The sequence below is a fragment of the Tetrao urogallus genome (genome assembly GCF_951394365.1).
Source record: "Tetrao urogallus genome assembly, chromosome: 1".
In the NCBI taxonomy this organism is placed as follows: Eukaryota; Metazoa; Chordata; class Aves; order Galliformes; family Phasianidae; genus Tetrao; species Tetrao urogallus.
Genome location: NC_136813.1, coordinates 10,461,567 through 10,483,188, shown reverse-complemented (window position 1 = coordinate 10,483,188; position 21,622 = coordinate 10,461,567).

Below are 21,622 nucleotides of genomic sequence, written 5' to 3'. Positions count from 1 at the left end.
ATGTTTACCTCTCTTCTCTTCAGAGACCTATGGTTGTTGTGTCAGCACGGAAATCCAAGAATGTGGATGTGATCCAGCTCTTCCACAAACTTTTGTTTTGCACTTAGGCAAGCAAGCAGTGCCCCAGCTCCTGCAGTCAATGGGAACAACTGCAGTTGACAGCTCGGTACGGGCCTCTATGCTGTCAGAACACAAATCCATTTGAGCAGGTGGCAGTCATTGATATTACCAGACAGAAAGATTGTGACATGGATCTATTTCCAAACAAAAGAGGTTTACAAGCCAGTTGGAAATGCAGCGTATTCATTTTCTTTAAAGATAATGAGCAGCGTGATCCAATAATTTTCTCTTATGCTTTTCATAAAGCTCTTAAGGCATTTAATAATCAATTAACAGCTCAAGCACGTCATCATCATAGAACATTTTGCAATAATCCATTAGGAATTAATGTAGAGGGAGCATTCCAACAGTGCTAACAAATCATTGCTAACAAACTGCTATCCAGCTAGGATCCATGCCAAGCTGATGGGCTCTGCATTTCCTAATGAAGACAAGATAAGCTCTGCAAGCATATTGCTTGGACTTGCTGTTCCTCTCTTTCCCGACATCTGCATTTCTGGTGGTTCATATTTAGCCTTTTCTCATTCTTCTGGTGAGATTAATAAAATCCAGCTTGCTGTGCTGCATGACCTTCAATCCAAATATTTAGGCCTTGATGGATTATAGAAAACGTGCTATGGAGTAGTTATACATCTAGAATGCAAAGTCCCTGAAGTGGCTTCATGTATTTCTGAAGTCTTTCTTAACAACTCTGTGAATGCCTTTTAAATATCTTTTGCTGCCTCTTCATAAATCTTTCTGTTTTTTTGTTTGGTTTGGTTTTTTTTTTTTCTCCCTGCTTAATAGAACTGGTTGTATCCCTGCCTCCTTGGATCAATCTCAGCAAGAGACAGAGATATACCTGTGTGAGCTCTTCCCAGCTGTTGCCAGATGCAGCAATCAAGTGCCTGGCTCTTAAGGAACTTAGAGCAGCAGTAGCACCTTGTGTTTCCAGACAGGTCTCTAAATTCAAGCTTGGACCTGAACAGCTCCCTCACCTTGCAAGAGCAGTCTATTCCTTCCCAACGTTAGCTCTTTTGTGGCTCACAGGCTCGTCTTCTGCCCAGCAACAGTTGGCTCCTTCCTATCTGCAGCAACAGTTTAATGTAAGCATCTTACCCTGAGATCAGCAGCAGGAGCTTACAGCGTGATTTGCAAGGAAAAAAGCTCTACAAAGATTAAAACGCCTTTAGATGTCTGACACTGGGGCCCCATACTGACAGCATCACATGAGATGCAACTTTTAAGCAGTTTAAGCAAGGCATGTTTTTGTTTTACAAAGGCAGCACACAGTCTATTATTAATATTTTGCACGAGAGACCTGGCGGTTTCCCAATGCTGTGCCAGACAATACAATTTGATTGCTTCTGCCTCTTGTCAAGCCTCCAACTGTAAATATGCAACGTGAAACAAAGTCCAACCCGACAGATAAGGGTGTGCTGAGATAGTTACACAATGCCAGTGTAATTAAGGATTGGTATCAATACCAGAAACAAAACAAGCCCCGAGTTTTGAAGGCTCATTTAACACTGCAGGATTTTAAGGCTACCAATTATACGTACTCTGTACAAGTTGACAGAAAAAAAATAATCATAAAATATGAAAGTTTGACATTAAATGCTGCACATTAGGAATGTTTAATTTATCTAAAGGTTTTCAGGATGATTTTTCTGTCAAACAGAAACAGGAATATAAAGCGTGTTTTTGCAGCAGCTGTTGCAGCAAGGTAGTGAGAGACGGCTCTGATCTTTTTGCTAACATGTACTGCATCACTATTACATGCTCAGACCCATGGCAAATGTAGCAGCAAGAGAAAGAGAAGCAGTAAGGAGAATGAATGCCAGTGGCAGAAAATGCTAACAGTAACAGATTACATAGAATATGAGGGATTCCTTCTGTGCATGCCACATTACTGAAAAAAAGTAAAAAAATAAAAGAGAAAACTGAGTTCCTTCTTTTCCTGCACCAGAAAATGATGAAGTACCGCCGGTAAGAGCAGTGCTAAACAATGAATTGTTCTTATTACCACTGTACCATTCAACTTCAAAACCAGCCTGCCTTGCTCCAGCATCCAAGCAATGGAGTGAGGCTTGCTGTTACCTGCATGGTCCCTAACTCCTGCCCTTGTGCATCTTGTTTTTAGAAACTATATTTGTCCTTGATACTTTACAAGGATTCATCCCTCCTGTGTCCAGCTTGGCTATCGTGGAGAGTCAATAATTCACGAGTCTTTGATTCCATATTTACAAAGAAATGACCTCTCTTCTTTGGAGAAGAAATGCAGCCTGCACACAACTGCTAATTCATACCCACAGTCAGGCAGTGAATGCATTGTGAGGAGAAACAGGAGCTGGGGAAAAAGTGAAAGAATGAGTTCTCATTGGCTTCAAATGGCATACACAACCAATACAGAAAACAGAATCTCCTTTGGGAATATCCAAGAAAAAATGAATGAAACAATTCCCTCCAAAGATATGTTGTCTTTCCTTCTCTCCCTCCTGCTAATCACACCTTGTCTTATGCACACTCCGGTTCTGTCTCTCTTTTAGTTGAGGGGGATATTCATGCAGTGCTAGCTTCACTCAAAATGAGAATATTCTTAGTTTATTTCCCAAAGTGAATGTATCAATTCAACCAGCTCATCAACTGGAAATTGCTGTGCTGTGAGCCAACCCAGGCTCTCTGCGTTGACAACTGAGTGATGCAGATTGCTGACAAGCTCGACAAAACAGCCATTTCACAGTTGTGAGCTGCAGAGGGATGGAGCCAATGTCTATTTCCAGCAGAATGCTTTCCCAAGGAGTTACTGCTTCATATCCCTCTCACGACACATCAAGCATTATGGATGCCCTACCCTCTTTCCTTCTGCCTCGAAAATAATACTGCAGTGATTTTTCTAACTAACGATTAACACCGGAGGAAGGAATATTAATGTCAGCAGTGGCCTTTGACTAACGTACTGCTAGGAGGTTGCTCAGATTAGATTTGGGCTAAGCTCAGCTGGATGGTCCTGATAAGCCTGTTCTAGCTAACAGCTCTCTGATAAGGAGCCTAGATGTGAATGCAGTCCTGGATACATGGTTGCTTCTTCTGGCTTCAAGCTTTGAGCTTGTTTTTCCCACAGAGTACTAAAAGGACCAGGTTACAGGGCACTGCTGGCCACCTCTGCTGAAGCTATTCTGCTCTGTATAGAATAACTAATATTCACAGGGACCTGAGAGATTATGGGTCTCAAACCTAGCGACAAACCCTGGTGTCTGCAGAGGGGAGGGGGCTTCCCATCTATTCTCCAGGGAAAGTATGAGTTTTAATTTACTAAGTACTTTACTGAAAATGAATGATGAGTGCTAGGCAGGAAATGCACAATGATGCAGGCTTCCATTGGGCCATGACACTATGTGGCAGCAAACCTCTTTGCTTAGGAACATCTTTTCTACTTGCTTTTGCAGTGTGCCTCTGGTGCCTTACTAAGTGACTTGTAACTGTTACCAGTGCAGCACTGCAGGTTAATTCTGGCTGTTGTAGGATCAAATAAGGCTGCATGCGCTCAGTGTGGTGGAGGAGTACCTTCCTCTAACTACAGCTGATGAAGAAGCAGGCAGCTACGTGCTGCATGGATGTGCAGAGGGATGTTTAATCATTAACATTAGTGCCTGTTAAACTGCTGGGCAATAAAAGCAGAATATGGCAGATCTGAATAGGTTTCTCTTGGAAACCTACTTCCAACCTGTATTATGAGCTTGACATAAATATTCTGAATTATAACACTTCGCAAACACGATTGATCCACTCTTCAGAAGTTAGTAAAAGGTTCCCATTGATTTCAGAGGCTCACAAAAAAGGCTTACTCCAAGCCTTCAGTGTTCATCCTTGAGAACTGGTGGTTAAACAGATTAGTTACACCTTTTATCAAGACAATTTTCTGTGATTGTGCCATTTCTACAGAAGTGGAGTTTTTATATGGAACTATCCTTTTCAAAACCATTTCTATCAGGAAATAATTACAATCTTCCTCTTAGAACATTCTTCAAATGAGAAATGTTGATCTTTACCTTCAGTACTCTGTCATTTAGCAATGAAGATCATATAAGAATAGTTTAAATTGAAACAGAATCATCACAGAATCATAGAATGGCTCAGGTTGGAAGGGACCTTAAAGCCCACCCAGTTCTCCTGCGGTGTGCAGGTTGCCAAGGGCCCCATCCAACTTGGCCTTGAAAAGTATTTGGAATAGATTAAGATAAGACATTATGACTCACCTAGGCCTAATTTATTTTTGTCTTACAATTTAACAGAGATGATTCTCATCCCTGTTATCTCCCTGCTGCACCAAAAAATACTAATAAATAAATAAACAGAAGCTTTTGTCCCACTAGGAATGCAGAAACCTTCTGTCCCATCAGGAATAAGAAGAGCTTCCTACAACATTTTCAGTCTAAAAAAAAATTTTTCCAACCCAACTCTCCCAAATCTACCATGGTGTCTCAGAGCTGTAAATACCAGATCTCACACTTGTGTTTTGCTTATAGTGAAAGAAACGTATCTGTATGGCTAGGGCAGGTTTTCCATGACAACGGTTTGTACTTCTATATTTCTAATAGTGGTAGTTCTTAAAAGCACAGGAATAAGAGAATACAGACAAGAACGTTACAAAAAAATAGCACCAGTAAGTATATAACAGCAGAGAATTGGGTAATGCATAGAGTAGCTGAGCTTGTTTAAGTGGGTAATTGTGTTAATATTGACTCAGTGTAACTATATCTCATTCCTAAATGAATGCTTTGCATGACTGGTTTCCTGTGAGTATAAATGCATTGGATTTTTTCTTCCTATTGAATTTCATTAAAAACAAAAAAACAAAAAAACACAAAAAACCCACAAGTGCCTAGATGGAGGTGAAAGGAGATAATCTCTAATATTTTTATAAGAGGAAATATGCGTAGCAACGAATCCAAACATAACCAGAGATTATTTCAACTGCTAGGGTGCATAATCATACTCATCTCCATTGGAAAATTTCCCAAATTAGAACTCCAAGACAGAAGAATCAGGAATGTCCCATTTGAAATACCCTCATCCTGACTGTGGGTTTCCACATGAGTCTGGGTCCAAAACAGCCTTTAATGCCCATCTTGCCTGTGTGAGACTGCTCCTGTGGCTGAGGAGCACCTACCCATGCAAGTTACGAGGCTGAAAGAGGAGAGGTTTAAAGAACATCTCCTCCTTCACTTCTCTCAATGCTCAATATGTGTTTGCACTATAAATATAAAATCTTGGGGAAAAAAAGTTGATGAACTTTGTCTCTGGGATAATATCAGATGTTATATCCATGATATAATGTGAAAGAAGACCTTGGAAATGAGCCCAGACAGAACTGCAGAAACTAGACAGAGTGCCCTTCATTTATTCTGAAATCTGAAAGTCTGAAAGACTAATTAATAAAGAAAAGTTTTCAGTCTGGAATTCAGCGTGCATAGTTTTGCATGGCAATACAACCCCCAGGCTGCACAAGCTTTCAAGAAACACCGTAGTTCGGAAGGTAAAGACCAAGGCGTTGATCAAGTCACCAAATTCTCTTCACTGGATCTAAACAAACATTCTATCTTTATAATGATATGCATGGAAGTATCTTATATTGACATGACTGTAATCAGCCAATATACAGCCAGAATCTCCACCCAACTGTAAGCATTGTCTTCTGACACCGTTCCTTCTGCCAACACTCACATCCTTTTTGAGGTCCACACCTGAAGGGTGTCTCTTCTGAGGCCCAAAGTTGACCTGAGGCCCGCACACATGAGATGCATCACAGACACTGTCCCTGTACTGAGAGACAGGTGCTGTGAGCAAAGCAAGGGCTGCGCACACAACTGTACTCACCAGGTAAGGACCTGTGAAGAAACATTCTGCACATTCATAGTTTCTGAGACCGAAAGGAACTGCAATATCTCGAGCTCATAATGCCAGCATAAGGGCTGTAAATTTCCTCCAGATGACTAATGCATATTTTATAAAAAGGATATTAGTACTTAAAAGAAACTTAAGTTATAATGAATCTACCGCTTCCTCACTAAGGCATCCTACCATTTAACCATTCTCACAGATTGCATTTTACTTCAAGGTTGAAACTGTCCTACTTTAACTCACGGCTTTTGGATTTTGCTATGCCATCAAATGTGAAGGGCCATCACAAAGAATTATAGTGATGTCTACATCAAAAAAGCACGGCATCCATCTCTCTGCTAAATATGCTAAGGACAAAGCCTGATAATACTGCTATGTGACTTTCTAATAGTATCTGGGGATAACTACTAATGACATTATTTTACTTCCCCCAGCACTGTAAGGTGATCATCAGTGCGGCAGGAGGAAGCAGTAGGCTTCGTTACATGCCAGAAAGAATAAAGGGTGTGCTGTAAACGTATCTACGTGCTGAATGCCACCAGGCCTCTAACAGACCATTGGGCAGTCAGCAGCTATGGTCTGGAATTGACCTGATTGTTTAGAGAAAAAGTCCTCAACTGAGTCAGTCTTTTGGATATCAAGCTGCAATAATTTAGGTAAAACATAAGAGCTCACATCATTAGCGTGTTTGTACACACAAGGGAGGCAAGTTACCTGCTGATCGCTGTGGGACTGCACACTGACTTCTAATCATAAAATCTTTGTACATTCCAGCATTTTGTCCTGTGCCACTGCAAGTAGCAAACTGGAGATAACGTCATCAGCAACAGGCAGCTGATGGCTGATGTGAGAATCCCAGAAGGAAATGACAGCAGGTGTTTGCCAGCTCAGTATATTTTTACATGAAAAGAAAATGTCAAACCATACCTGAAGGTAATTACAAGTATGTAAGCTCAATAAAATTAGTTTGTGCTTGATTCTTTAAAAGTCTCAGCCCTTCCTGTAAATAGTCACGTGCGTTCAGTTCCTAACAATCAATAGGCGTTGAAAGCATTTAGCAGGAAGCTGCTCAGCACGATGCAATTGCATTTACAGTGCAGGTTTTGAAGGTCTGACTGATATGTTATGTTCTTCATTAAGAAAGAAATCTCAAAGCAGAGAAAATCTTTTCTCAAGCATACATCTATGGGTCACATAGCTGCTCATGTATTTATGATGACTGAACGTGGAAATGTTGTACATAAACATCAGCTCTCAGAATGGTTCTGACGTAGAGAGCTGGAGGTGTAGCTTTTGTAAATTCAGAGCCAAAAGAGAGATAGATAGTGAGAAAAATTATAAGCAGAGCTACCAAAGCATTTATATCAACAGTCTGTGCTGAAGAAAGCTTTGTCATGACTTATCTCTTCACTTCTGTAAAACACGGTACAGATGTCACTGTCTGATCTGACTTTTAGTCACAATATTTAGCTACCTGGAAGATAAAGTACAGCGTAGCACCGTACATTTCTGCTCTCAGTCTGTCTTAGCTTTGGAGCCGTGAGCCTTTGAAGGCAGATGACATACTCAATTATTATCAAGTCAGTTTTGTATCTGTCATTTGATCACTCGTGACAGCAAAAGCAATGTAAAAAGAGTAAACGCTCACGACAGAATTAGCCTGCAAAATATAATAGCTATTGTAGGGTATCCGGCACACAAAATGTACATCAGCTGTCAGAAGTTCCTGAATAATATTCTTGCACATTTCGGATAGGACCAGCCAAAGCTGTGCTGATGTCACATTTCGGTAGCATCTTTCAGTAGGTTATGCATTCTTTCCTGAGGAAAAAGAAACTCTTCTTTCCTGCTGTAAACAGAATTTCTGGGAAAGAGAGACAGTGTGTTAGTGCATCTCAGCCTTAGCTTCAGATATTCGTGGATCAGAATTTCTCCTCATAGAAATTAATATATTTTCATTGGCTTAAGTGAAGCCATGACATTATAGCAGCAGACAAATCCAGTCTTCTGTTTTCCATCACAACTGACATAATCTTCTAAAGGTTCTGTCAGTCTCTACACTCAGCAAACCGGTGGGATTGTGAAACCATTTTCCAAAGGAGTTCTGCAGAGTGGTGATGGTGAGCACCACTTGTTCTGCCTTGGCAATAGAGACACGCATTCTGTTTGAAGAGCTCACCCACAGTTCGTACAGGCAGAAGAAAGCACTGTGATAATTTACTCCGTCTTTCTGTACATGGAGATTGTCAGAAGCTCTGGGCTCAGTTTCTATGTGAGCTACAGATATAAATATATTTTTATGAGACCTTCCAGTCAGAATTTAGACCTTCCCAGAATTTCTCAAGTTGTACTGGTTTGTATCTGGCCCTCCCCATTTATCTGCTTACCTGCTCTTAAATTCATTCTTACTGTGCATATGTTGAACTTTAATTTTCATCTGAGACCATGAAGAGTTTATTTCTGAAGTCTTGTTCCCCACATGGGTACTTCCAGCTCACAGCCAATTCGCTCCCAAAAGCACCTCTTTGAGAAACTTGTTCTGCAACACTTTGAACTCCACGAGTCCCCTCTCTCCAGAATAGAGCAAAGAGTATTTAATAGAGTCTCTGGGGCAGTTTGGTGAGTGACATCTATAATGAAACCATCTCAGAGAATACAGATGAAGAGCTAGACAGATTCTCTCATTTTTCTGAGACTACTCAACTACTTTCTGACAGTAATAACTAATGGTCACTTGTGGTCCAGTGTGGAACCAGAAAAAAAATAAAGAAAAAGTGGAGGAGTTCTTGACAATTTCTGAAAGGTAAAAACACCAGCACAGCTCAGAGGTGGGTCTGCACAGAGATGGGATGGTTTTGCTGTTGGCCCCTCACCCTTCCAGGAGATCCAGAGCTGGAGTCTGTGAAAATCACAAATCCGAAGAGCCCAGACAACCTGCAGCTGCTTCTCAGTTGGGAAAGACATTACCTATATTATTCATTAGAACAGGCTGCCCAAGGAGGCTGTGGATGCCCCATCCCTGGAGGCATTCAAGGCCAGGATGTGGCTCTGGGCAGCCTGGTCTGGTGGCTGGTGACCCTGCACATAGCAGAGGTTGAAACTACATGATCACTGTGGTTCTTTTCAACCCAGGCCATTCTATGATTCTATGGTTCTATCTGTAAGGTTTTACAGCTGTGAGCTCCTCCAGAACGGAAACACTCTCCAGGAAAAGATCCTGGTAGTATTTATGTGCATGCACCCATAACATTACATTTTGTATTTGATCTTGTAACTACAAAACAAGCTGTTGTACTGCAATTAGTATAGAAAAAAATAATAATAATTTCAATTCATTTTCCATCATTTTGTTCGTTTACAAATACAAACTGAATAGAAATCTATAATTCTAAGCAGGTTTAAGGAGAGATTACTGCAAGCTCATGATTTAAAAAAAAATATATGAAAAAGCCTTTTTTTCCTAGATTAAAAATAAAATAATAAATATTACAATATAATCCTGGCAGCAGATTTTACATCTACATCCAAAGGAGGCACAGGTTTATTTATTAAAGAAGAGTGCAGTGTCCTGAAGTGCAAACCAAAGCTTTTGCTGAGCCGCACTGCAGGCTGCACTGTTGTAATCAATACTCCAAACAGACCTATTTTTCTTGGACAAAAAAACATACATATATCTGACATTTGAGGAAGCCAGGTGAATAAATCAATAGCTAAACACAAATGCACTTAATCATATCTATTGCGGATAGATGCAGTTTGGAAAAAACCTGTATGGCTCACATATTGCCTTCTGCTTAAAGGTTAGGAATGAAACTGCGTTTCCTAAGTCACGTCCTTCTGATACACTGCATTTCTGAAGCCAGAATGATGGCAGCAGCCACTGTGTAATGGGGTCTGAAGCCCCCAGTACAAGAAAGACAGAGAGCTGATGGAGAGGGTCCAGAGGAGAGCCACAAAGATGATCAGGGGACTGGAGCACCTCCCCCATAAAGACAGGCTGAGGGAGCTGGGCTTGTTTAGCCAGGAGAAAAGGCGGCTGCGGGTGATCTCATTGCAGCCTTTCAGTACCTCAAGGGAGCCTACAAACAGGAGGGGAATCAACTCTTTCAAAGAGTTAATAACTGCAGGACAAGGGGAAATGGTTTTAAGTTGAAGGAGGGAAGATTTAGGTTGGATGTGGGGGGAAGTTCTTTACAGAGAGAGTGGTGAGGTGCTGGAACAGGCTGCCCAGAGGGATTGTGGATGCCACGTGCCTGCAGATGTTCAAGGCCAGGATGGGGTCCTGGGCAGCCTGGTCTAGTATTAAATGGGGAGGTTGGTGGCCCTGCCTGTGTTCAGGGGGTTGCAAATTCATGATCCTTGAAGTCCCTTCCAACCTAAACCATTCTGTGATTCTGTGATATTGCTGGGCAGGTCTTTCCCTACACCTTCAGAATGTACTTTACTGGGGTATGCAGGAAAGATTCACACATTCTTAACACACAACCTTAAATTGACTGAACTGTTACCCGAGTCAGACCAATGTTCAATGTGTTTTATCTTTCCTTAATGGCTTTAAGTGATAATTGTTACAGTACATTTCTTGTGCCACTGCAGGTGATCATTAAACATACACAATAGCCCCATTAAATGATTATGGATAACTCTGGTGTCTTGGCCAAAAAAACTCTATGTCCAAAGGTACATTTGTGCACAGAACACTGCTGAGCTTAAAGGTGGCCCTTTGCCTGGCATTGATTCATAAGGCTGTTTGAGATAGCCACAGTGCCAGGGATGCTTTAGTTTTTATTATATGAAAGTTTTGATTTCTTCTCTGCTTTAGCCCTAAGCAATTCAGTGTTATTGGAGCATCAGGAGCACTGCTTCTTTACAGCTTCAAAGTCCAATTCTAATCTCACATTGGCAGTGCACCTTGAGATTAAACATCTGCCCCCAGCTGGAAGCAGTGGATGCTTTCAGCAGAGCAGTGCAGTGGGAGGTACCAGCCTGACACTGTGATACCGCTCAGTGAGAGGCTGAGCTGAGGGCACATCAAGGTGCCTGACTGAATGCTCTTCCAGGAAACATTCTAAACCCTAAGAAAGGCACCACACATTGCGACACAGTGAGCATGGGGGCGGCTTCGTGCCTGCTGTTAACCTGAAGGATGGGCAGACCCCTCCTGAATGACCTTTTCAGTGCAAACTTCTGTCAGGTGTTCTGAAACGACGCAGACCAGGCGGCGTCACGTATTTTCCAAATGCGTAATCCTGTGAAGAAGAAAATGCAAATAGATGTCTGAGATCTTTTGTTTCCTTCCTGCTGCAGCTCCTGTCTCCTCAAGAGCACAGCAATAGGCTTCTCCTCACTATGAAAGCAGAGCATGTCTGCAGTGCAGTCACCCTGAGCCATGGACGCGCCCTGTGGTCGGGTGGGGCTCTGGGCAGCTTGATCTGCTGGGTGCCAACCAGCCTAGGAATGAGGTTGGGATGGGGTGGATTCTAAGGGCCCTTCCAACCCAACCCAACCCAACCCATTTGGCCCTGGTCAACCTGTTCTAGTACCAGATCTGGAGGTTGGTGGCTCTGCCTGTAGCACTGGAGTTGGAACTTGATGATCCTTGGAGTCCCTTCCAACGCAAGCCGTTCTATGATTCTGTGGCACAGATGTTGGCTCCTGCTGGCTCAGACAGCTGAGGCTGTGGTGGGGCTCCTCAGCCGCTTTGCCCTCCCGCTGTCCTCATCCCATTCCGGGAGGACATTCTGGGAGCTCTCTGTGTTTGTTTTGGGCCAATTACTTCAGAGCGTGTGTAACAAGCTTCCCTCCCGCTGATACACTCTAATTCCACCTACATTTTTGCCTTCTCCCTTCTAATTAACCAATAAACGCAACACCACCTGTGTTGGAAGAGAGTTTTTCTCCCTACACCGCAGGCAGCCGAACCCCGCTCCTTTCCTCAGCACCGCGCCACTCTGACACGAAGGAGGCCCACACCGCTCCCGCCCCTCAGCGCTCCCGCCCACCCGCGGCCCCGCGCCGTGCCGGCCGCTCTCCCCGCTTCCCGCCGCAGCACCGCGTCCCCCCGGCGGCGGGCAGGCAGCGCCCCCGGCATGCGGCAGAGGGCGCCCCGCGTTCCGCCACAGCGGGGCCGGGAGGAGCCTCCGGCGCGGCGCGGCTCGGCCGGGGAAGGAGGGAGGAGGAGGAGGAGGAGGGAGCTGCCACGTCCTCTGCGGAGAGCGGAGCGCCTCAGCCCCACGTGCGGCGGAGCGGGGAAGTTGCCGGCGGCCGCTTCGCGCTCTGCCCCTCTCTCGCTCTCTCTGGCGAACGCAACTCCGGGTAAGGGCGCGCGGGGCCGCCGTCCCGAGGTGCGGGGAGCTGCTCCGGGAGAGGCGCGGCGCCGGCGGGGCTCCGTGCGGGCCGACTTCCTGCGGGCTGAGGCTCCCAGCGCCGCTGGCGGAGCGCCGCGGGGAGGAAGCACAAAGTTTGCGGGCGGCGGTGCGCGGGCGGCCCGCTGGGGGGGAGAGCGGCGGCCGGACGGGACGGGGCGGTGCGCGGCTGTGCCGCCGGACTGAGCCGCGGCCCCTTCGGGGATCCGCGAGGAGAGCAGCTCTTGGAAAGCCCCGCGGCTTCCTCGATCGCCTTCACTTTATTCGGAATTTCAGTTCTCCGGCCGCGAGTGCTGTTGCGTGTGGGAGACGAGTGGGGAGCCGCGTTTGTGCAGCCTGGTGGGGGATCGGGGAACCTCAGAAAAGCCTTTAAAGGTGAGCCGGGTCGGGGGGAGCCGAGATGATCCGTTCTGAACGTGGAAACGCGGCTTCGTTCTGTACCTCAGCGCGGCTGCCGTTTGTTCCGGCGCTGTCCCCGCCGAGGCTGACAGGAGCGCAATTCGGAGCTTTTCTTCGGTTCTTTTTTTTTTTTATTGGGCACCTGGAGAGCAAGTCGTTTTCTTCCCGTGTGTGTTTCTAAAGAGCCCGAGCTTCAAATCTGCGATTAAAAGAGGGGGAAAGAAATGTTCGGTGATATGGAGGTCTCCCTTGCGTGGTCCCGACATCTGTGTCAGCTCCTCTGCCTCCATCTGCAAAGCTCTGTTCTTTTTAGCTGTGATCAGATTGCTTCTTCATAATGGAATAAAAGTCTGCTGGGAATTCCCCATTGCCTTATTTAAAAAAAAAAAAAAAAAAAAAAAAAAAAAAAAAAAAAAAGTGGGATGAGTTTCTTGTTAGTGCTTTTGCAAGAACTTTTTGCTCTCTGTCCTGTAGCGGCCTGTTTATACCACGCAGTCCCGAAAGGCTGAAGTTAGGAGGACAGCAGTTCTGGGCTGTCCTCAAGCATTGCACATGGAAACCTTAGCTGTTTTTCTCCGTAAATGAACAGCTCGCTCTTGGAGCAGATCAGGCTGCACCCTTCCCTTGTGCTGTGTGGGAAATATAGAGGCAAAGTTGACCAGCATGATGTGGGGTGCTGTTGTCACTTACTCTTTCTGCCAGGACAGGGGGTTGATCCTAGGTAATCTTGGAGGTCCCTTCCAACCCAAACCATTCTGTGATTCTGTGCTTTTATGACAGGACTTTCTGGGAATCACCTGTTTCTGCAGTGCTCTTTCCAGCATGGGCTTGCAGAGGTTTTTGCTCTTCAGTCAGGTTGTGATGAAGGTGTTGACCCAAAGCAAAAGGTACAGAAGGGTACAGGCGGCACTGATAGAGGTGAAAATGAGCCATTAACAGCACCTTCAGGTGCTGCGAGGGTGGGTTTGGAAAGCCCTGTTTGTACAGCCCTTAGCACGTGGAGCATCCCTGTGTGCTGTGACCAGTGCTCTCAGAGCGGTGGGACCAATCCACTGGAGCCATACTTATCAGTGACTGCATGGCTGCATCTGTCTGGGGAGGAGCAGTCGGGCTTTGAAGCTATCCCAGAGCAGCAGGCTGCAGCACAGCTCGCACTGTGTGAGGTGGCTGTCGGTCACCCTTGCTGGCTGCACATTTGGAGGTGTGTGCTGTGTACAGGTGAGAGAGTGGGCTGTTTCCTCTAGTCACTCCTAGAGCAGTGTGCTAGCAAAATAATCTCTTTTTTAATCCAATCTAATCACGTTTCTCTGTGCATTAGACAGTGAAATGCTCCTGTATGTATATACATGCTGATTAGGTGATATCAGCTGTCTTATGGGATGGTAAATAGGCTGGACAGTAAATCTGGCTGCGGAACTTCATGTGCGATGTAAGGCAGTTTCCTCCTCTGTTTTTGTTACATATTTTCCTCCTCCATCATCTTTCTCCCTTCCCTGTTAGCTTTGAATCCAGCAGGACTTGGCCTGATGGTGTGTGCTCTACTTAGAGGCAGTGATTCAGGGGAACTGAAAAGGGAGAGTTTTCTCCACTAGGAGTCACAGCCCTGGTTCAGCAGGGAGCGGTGCTGTCACAAGGACTGCGCTTACAGGAAGATAATTCATCTTTTGGTATCAGGGTTTGAGAGAACTGAGCACTAATTCTCTCTGCTGAATCGGGCTGTGTTTGCCATACCTCACAGCTCCATGTCCCATCTGCTCCTGAAGTCTGAGCTCCTTGGGAATGGCCCTGGCATTTTTTGACTCTGGAGCTGCCTGCTCCAGAGCAAAACATTCTGCCTGTTTTCCTGTTAGTCCCTCCATTGTGTGCTGCAAGGAGTATCTATGGATGACTGATGCCCACGTTGTCCCCTAGCAATTCTATGTTGTGTGCAGATCTGGATTTCTCTGCTTTTTTGACACTTGACTGCTGTGCTTCAAGAAATGTCTGCCAAGCAGATCTTTGCTGTGGTCTTCTTGAAAGGCCTCTGAGGTGAGTGCTGTAGAGGCCACCAAGGCAACAGCAGGGCTGCTCTTTTACCAGGTGGCGATTTATCACAAGGTAATACTGAGGAGCCTCTGTGGTTGTGATGTTGTGTTGTTCTCCCCCTTCCTTTTGTTTTCTTTTTTTTAATTATTGTAGTATCAGCTTTCCCTTAAGTGCTCGTTAAAGCCGAGAAGCTACCTTCCTTTCCGTCAGTATGGGAAATAGTTAGGTTGACAGATGTGGGCTCTGTGAGGATTTGCTGAGCTCTTAATCCTGTTTGTGGCTAATAGGCCATGCTAATGTGCAAGGGCATCTCTTTCACTGTACAGAGATCTCACCTGCTGCTGCCTTGGGGAGATGTGCTGTTAAAATGCTGTCATTGCCTTAGCAGTAGTGGTGGGCCAGAGGTTGTCATTGTGAACCTCTGCAATGCTGCAGGTTTCTCCTCTATTTTTTTATGTTAGTTAGAGATTATTTTCTTGTTAGGACAAACGCAGGAATTGCTGTAGGCAACAGAGGAAGAAGGCTCTCTGTACTGGCTATGGCAAACAGCTGGAGATGGGGTGTTTGTGAGCTGTTAGGGTGTTTTGGGGGGTGAGATGTGTGATGCTGTTCCCTTTGTTGCCTTTTGCCCTAGCCCTGGTTTGGTCTCAGGGTTTTTCACTCTCCTCTGTCCAGCTTCATTTGATTTCTTTTATGCTGCTTTTAGTTGCAAAGAAGTTAGTTATTTCTTTCTCCTTTAAAATGGGAGTTTTGTGCTTTTAGATGTCAGTGTGGCTAGAAGTTTCTGATCACTCTGTTCATTAGAAATCTTGTGGAATTTCTTGAAGCACAGGATGCAGAGCATTTAAATTGTTCTGTATGGGAGTTATCATAGAATCACAGAATGGCCTGGGTTGAAAAGTACCACAGTGATCCCCTAGTTCCAACCCCCTGCTATGGGCAGGGTCACCAACCACCAGACCAGGCTGCCCAGAGCCACATCCCGCCTGGCCTTGAGTGCCTGCAGGCATGGGGCATCCACAGCCTCCTTGGGCAACCTGTTCCAGTGTGTCACCACCCTCTGTGTGAAAAACTTCCTCCTCAGATCTGACCTAAACCTCCCCTGTCTCAGTTTGACACCATTCCCCCTTGTCCTATCACTATCCACCCTTGTAAACAGTCATACCCTCCTGTTTATACGCTCCCTTCAAGTACTGGAAGGCCACACTGAGGTCTCCCCACAGCCTTCTCTTCTCCAAGCTAAACAAGCCCAGTTCCCTCAACCTTTCCTCATAGGACTCATGAAAGCGTAAACACAGTTTTTAATATATTAGTGACTTGACAGAGCCACCTCTCTCTGGTCCACCAACATGCTGGTCAAAAGCTAATCTAAATAACTACAATGCACTGATAAGTCCTTCCTTGCAGTTTCACGTGAGTGCAGATAACACCACTGTCCACCCTGTCTAATTATTGTTTGCTTTTTCAGCAGCTGCTGAAAGTATTTCCAGTCAAAGGATTTATTTTGTGCCGTTTGTTGATGGTACTCCTTGGGGCTGAAAGACTTTTGAGAAAAATACCTGCTTGCCTTCCTTGATGCTGGTAGCCACACTGAAAGTATATGCAAGACAGCGACCTGAGGTCCAAACGTTTGGCAGAGGGTGTCAGTGAAACCAGGACTGAGTGTGCAGATGGAAGGCATGGTCACTGATTCGTGGCACTCAACTGCAATATGAGTCTTTTTTTTATTTTATTTCTGTTTGGTTTCTCTTGTGCAGTCAGCTAACAGTACCAAAATACCTTTATTTTCCTTTTTATATCGAGCATTGTCTAGGATAGCTGCAATGGAAGGCTGCTATGACCATGATGTATTTCCTCTGCAACTGGCTTTTAAAAATGGGACAAGATAATAGGAAGACTCACTGTGTCAACCTCCCAGTTTAGCCATCATACAGCTACAGCTCAACTCTCTATCTGTAGTATATTTGCACTCTTAATTTTTTAGAGCTACTCACGGCACAGGAAAACAAAACAAAACAAACACACAGCTAAACAAGTGCTTGTGAACAAAAGTACCACCTCAATAAATTGCCCCAACCCAAATGGATTGGTTTGTTGCTGCCAGAGTCCAAAGGGTGCCAGTGTCAGTAAACACAAGGCCAAACATTCTGCACCCCCCCTACCCCAGCAGCTCATTTCAGCCCAAAGAAGTCATCTGTGCCTGCAGCAGGACAGGCCACATTTCTGCTCTTCATGTGACAAAGACACCAACACGTTTGCTTAGGCAGAAACAGCTTTTGCACTGATGCTGCTCTTTATTTTCCACTCTTTTTGTGAAATACAGATACAATTTCCAAGCAAAGCCTTTGGGGAAAGAGCTCTACTCAAAATCACTGGTGCTCTGTCTGGCACAACAAGAGCAGAGAATGCAAATTAGTTTCAAAAAAAGCAGCTGGCAATCAATAAGAAAGGGCTGGTCTCCAAAAGTAAAGCTGGGTTCCTCTAAGGATAAGAGTTAAAAGGCAAAAAATATAAGAAGATGAAAGTAAAGGAAGAACAAATGTAAACAACGTTGTGGGAGGGAAGCACAGAAGGAGAAAAAAAAATCTAATGATACAACTGAAAAAAAATCAGAGACAAAGAACAGCTGGGGGTAAAAAGGGAAGAAATACGCACACAACTGGACTGCACAGAGAAGGATCATTAGAAAAAGTCTAATGCACAAAACATGCAGAAGCCAAACAAGTTAAAAATAGTGAAAGGGAGAAGATAAGAGGCTAGCAGGCACTAAGGCTGAAGGCAGCAGACACGAGTTCACGTTCTAGCCCAGTTCCCAGGCACTGATGAGTCTGGTAATGAGCATCAGCATTCCTTCTGCTGCACAGCTGGCCAGCTCACCAAGCCGTGCCCGCTCGCCTCCTGCCCTGCTGCACAACCCAGTGCCCACCTGCATGAGCCAGAACCCACCCACTCTACCTGCACGCAAAGTCTTCTTAAGGCCTCTCATGCCCATGGCAGCTGGAACAGACTGAGAAAAGCCCAGCAATATCGTTACCACCTGTGTAAAGGAAAGAAGAGCTCCTCGGGAAAAGATTAAGTGGGCTGAGGTGGGAGGCTTCAATGCTTGGGTAGTATCTGCCTTCAGTTAGGCTCTCTGATAAAGGTCTAAGGGTCTTTAATAAAGCTCCATGACGTTTACATTACCAAACAGAAAAGTCTTGCATACAGCCCGTCTTGATTCCAGACTTTGTTCTGTGCTAGTGGTATGGATAATCATGCCTTGGATGCAGACCTCGGGGTGTATATTTGTCATGCTCGCAGACTGCTTTCTATTTATAAATGGCTCTCACTGGTTTTACACCCTCTGTCAGTTTGATTTTGTTTGGCACCTTGGCTTTGTGTACACAGAGAGCCCTTCTCTGGCCACAATGCAGTGCTTTGCAGCAGGTCCAAAGAGCAGGCGTGCTGTGTAAACCCGTTATTGAAACTCAGTGAAGTTCTTTGCATCTCAAGAGTCCATTTTCTAGAGACCTGTGCACCTTACTGCATCGGGTCTTGGTGTAAATGCAGCACGCCTGCCATGGCAGTGTGGCCCACTTTGGAGTGGGAAAGCTTACTACTGTATTTAAGGATAGCTTAGGACAGAAACTGTGAAATAAGCATCTATCCAAGTGGTGCGAGGGGGGTTAGGTGGCAGCGCTGAATAGGATTACAAAAAACAAATGCTTTCCTGAGTTGACATGTTAAAGGTGGAGCTTGTAGCTGTGGTATTAGGATGAGTGACACGTGTTTGGAGGCTTGAGTTGTATGTGCTGAAGGGCCCTAGCCTGGAGGAAGGAGTGTGTGTCAACTTCTTGCCTGAGTGTTTGATAGTCCTGCTCAGAAGCCCGGCTGCAGAGCTGGGCTGATTTCAGCCTGCAGCCTCAGCCTCCTTCCCTCCATTGTTCCTGGTTCTCACAGCAGTCGGACAAACATTCAACAGGATAGAAAACAGCGTCTGTAAAAGTAAGATTTGCTCTGACATCTGATTGGAGGAGCTACTTCTAAGTCTTACATTTCTGAAAGTTGAAACTGGCTCCTTTCTGCTGCTAATTCATGTAACATGTTAGCTCATTGTACAGTAATCTCTAGCAGGCACACAACGGCTTACTTTTTATGGCATAAACTGGGAGAAGGGACAAAGATTTGTATACAGTCATTTTATTGTTTTTTTTTTCCCCCCATGTCTTCCAGCTGTAGCACTGCTTCCTGTGTGGGAGAATGAGAACGGGGGACCTTTCTGTTCTGTGTCCAGAGTACGACACAAGCCAGTGTTAGAAGTAGGAGTGAGAATCCTTTTGACCTCTTGAATCTGTGCTTTTGTTAATAGCAGAAGGGGTTATTACTATTGAACATGGTGAAACGGTGGTTTTCTTTTTTTAAAAAAAGAAAGTTTAAATTTAGTATGTGCTTAAGGCAGAGGAGGGGTGTTTAAAGCACTCAGAGAAGCCTGCAGGAATAAATCTTCACAGGAAATTCAGTTACAAGCAGAAATACTCAAGTTGGTCTGTATGTATTAACGTGGGGCTCCTCTCTGTCTAATGATGCCCCTCCTAATAGAGCTGGCTTGTAGCTGCACCATGTCTTACCAACTGGCATGCACTTCTCTATTTGCACTCTCAAATCAGCAGGTAGGGGCTGGATCTCGTCTGTAAGCCATCCAGCTTTGTTATTTCAGTCCTGCGCTCAATAAACATGCAGTGCCGACAGGCTGGCCTCTTAGCTTAGGCTCAGCACTGCTCCAACAAATGGCTGCAGCTGTAGGGCTGGAGCTGGCTTGCTTCTGGCCTTCTCTGAGCAGGACTGTGGAAGGCTGGGTCCTGGATGTGCCTTGTGCCCAGTTTGTTAAACTGCATGGAGGTTTCTTCACATGCTGTCCTCATCCTGAGATGCCAAGGGGAGCTTCTGTCCTTTGTGACACTGGAACATTTCAGTGCCTTTTTGTAGCTGTTTCATGGGGTGAAGTGTTTTGATTGTTTGCTGTTTTACTTACTTTACTTCATTCATTTATTTTTAAGGTACCTCTGTGCTTTTTGCTCAGTTTTTTATTATCTGGATGTGTTTTCTTGGCAGAGGCAGGTTTTCCAGTGCCTCTTTTGCAGCAGTGAAAAGAACCCATTGGCCCCTAAAGCTTTTCTGCTTAATGCGCTTTTTTGACCTTTTCAGTCACTTTCTGTTTCACAAGTGTAAGTCCTGGGGATGTTACTATCCCTTGTTGCTGAACTAAATGACAGTTGAGGGTTTCTGATGATAAATGCATATTTTTCCCTATGCAGGTTTATCTTTGTACTGTGTGCTGGGCAGTCCTGAAGGGGAGGTTGTATGTGAAGAGAAGTCTGAGATTTTGGCCTTAGCAACTCTTACAAGTGCAGGGGAGGAAGAATTAAGGAGAATGGCTGTGGTGCCGAGTCTGGTGGTGCAGAGTCTGAAGAATCCATGTCAGTGTATCCGGTCCCCTTTTCATGCAGTGTAAGGAAGATGGTGATGGGAGGATTCAGTCTTCCCTGTGGTACCAGCAGAAGAGCAAGAACAGCACCTGAGAGCTAGGTAAGGCCCTGTGAGCTGCGAAGCTTCCTGGGCTGTGTTCAGTCTTCTAAAATACAGTTTAAGGAACAGCCAACAAAATGTGTTTTCCAGGGGCTGAAAAGGTTTCCAGGTAGCAATTCCTGATCATCTGTCAGCTTCAAACTCCTTTGATCCCCATATAACATAATTCAAAAATATTTTTAAGCTTAGCCTTATTTTAATTAAAAAGAAGTGTCGTGGCAGGGTTTTTGACGTTGCACGTTTGCTGAGCCACATCTGCAGGCTGGATAAGTGGCAGGAAATTCTGCTCTATGGTGCTTATTTGCTGCTGCCTTTTGTGCCAGATTTCAGTAGATGCAGGATTGTTTTCTTTCAAGCTGAATGGGCATGCGTTTTTTGCTGAATATCCTCCTCCTGTGAACACTTCCATTTCTTGTGTGAAAATAATATGATGCTGTGTTACTGAAAATAGAGCTAGATTGTAGGCACGGGCTGTATTGTCATCTGCTTTTTTTTCCAGTTGTAATTTCAGTAAGTACTGAAGTGTTTGTTAATCCTGGGGAGACATATTTGCTTTCCAATATAAATATCATTTAGGAAAGTTTATTTCAAGTTATTTACGGGAGACTGCACACACGAGGTGGGGATATGTGGTGTTTTCTTTGGAGCATACCTTTTCCAAAGACATTTGTAAGGGTTGCTAATGCATTTCCTGCCTAGGAAGCCGAGGAAGTCCAAGAGAGAAGGAGATTACAGACATAGCTGTTAGTGCAGTGCTGTGGAGTTCCTGTAACCTCCATCTCCTGCACAGTTATGAGCTCTGCAGGAAGGGGATGTGCACCTTGTGTTGCAAACTCTCAGGCTTCCTGTTTCTGTGAGCACACTGGTTTCTGGCGGGGCCTCTTAACTTTCACTGCTGGGCCATCTCCTTATTTTCCATGGCCATAGAAACTTGCTGGTCTCCGCCAGTTCCAAATAGTTACTGATGTCTTCACGGTACAGCAGCGTAGCAGCATCAGCTCTGTGCCAGTCCCTTGGAGTTCTGCTGCAGGTAATATTTCCTGTGAATAAAGTGTTGCTGTTACAGAATTCCAGGGAGCCCTGAATATAAATGTATCAATTATGTGTCAACACAACAGCATCTGTCGTTGAAATTGGGTATCATTTATTTGGCATCAGCCTAGTGAAGATTTGGCTGACAGCCAGAGTGAAATATTCCAGCAGAAAAAGCTGCAGCAGGAGCCATCTCTGAAGTAATGCTCTGAAATTCAGGTGTTCTAACATCA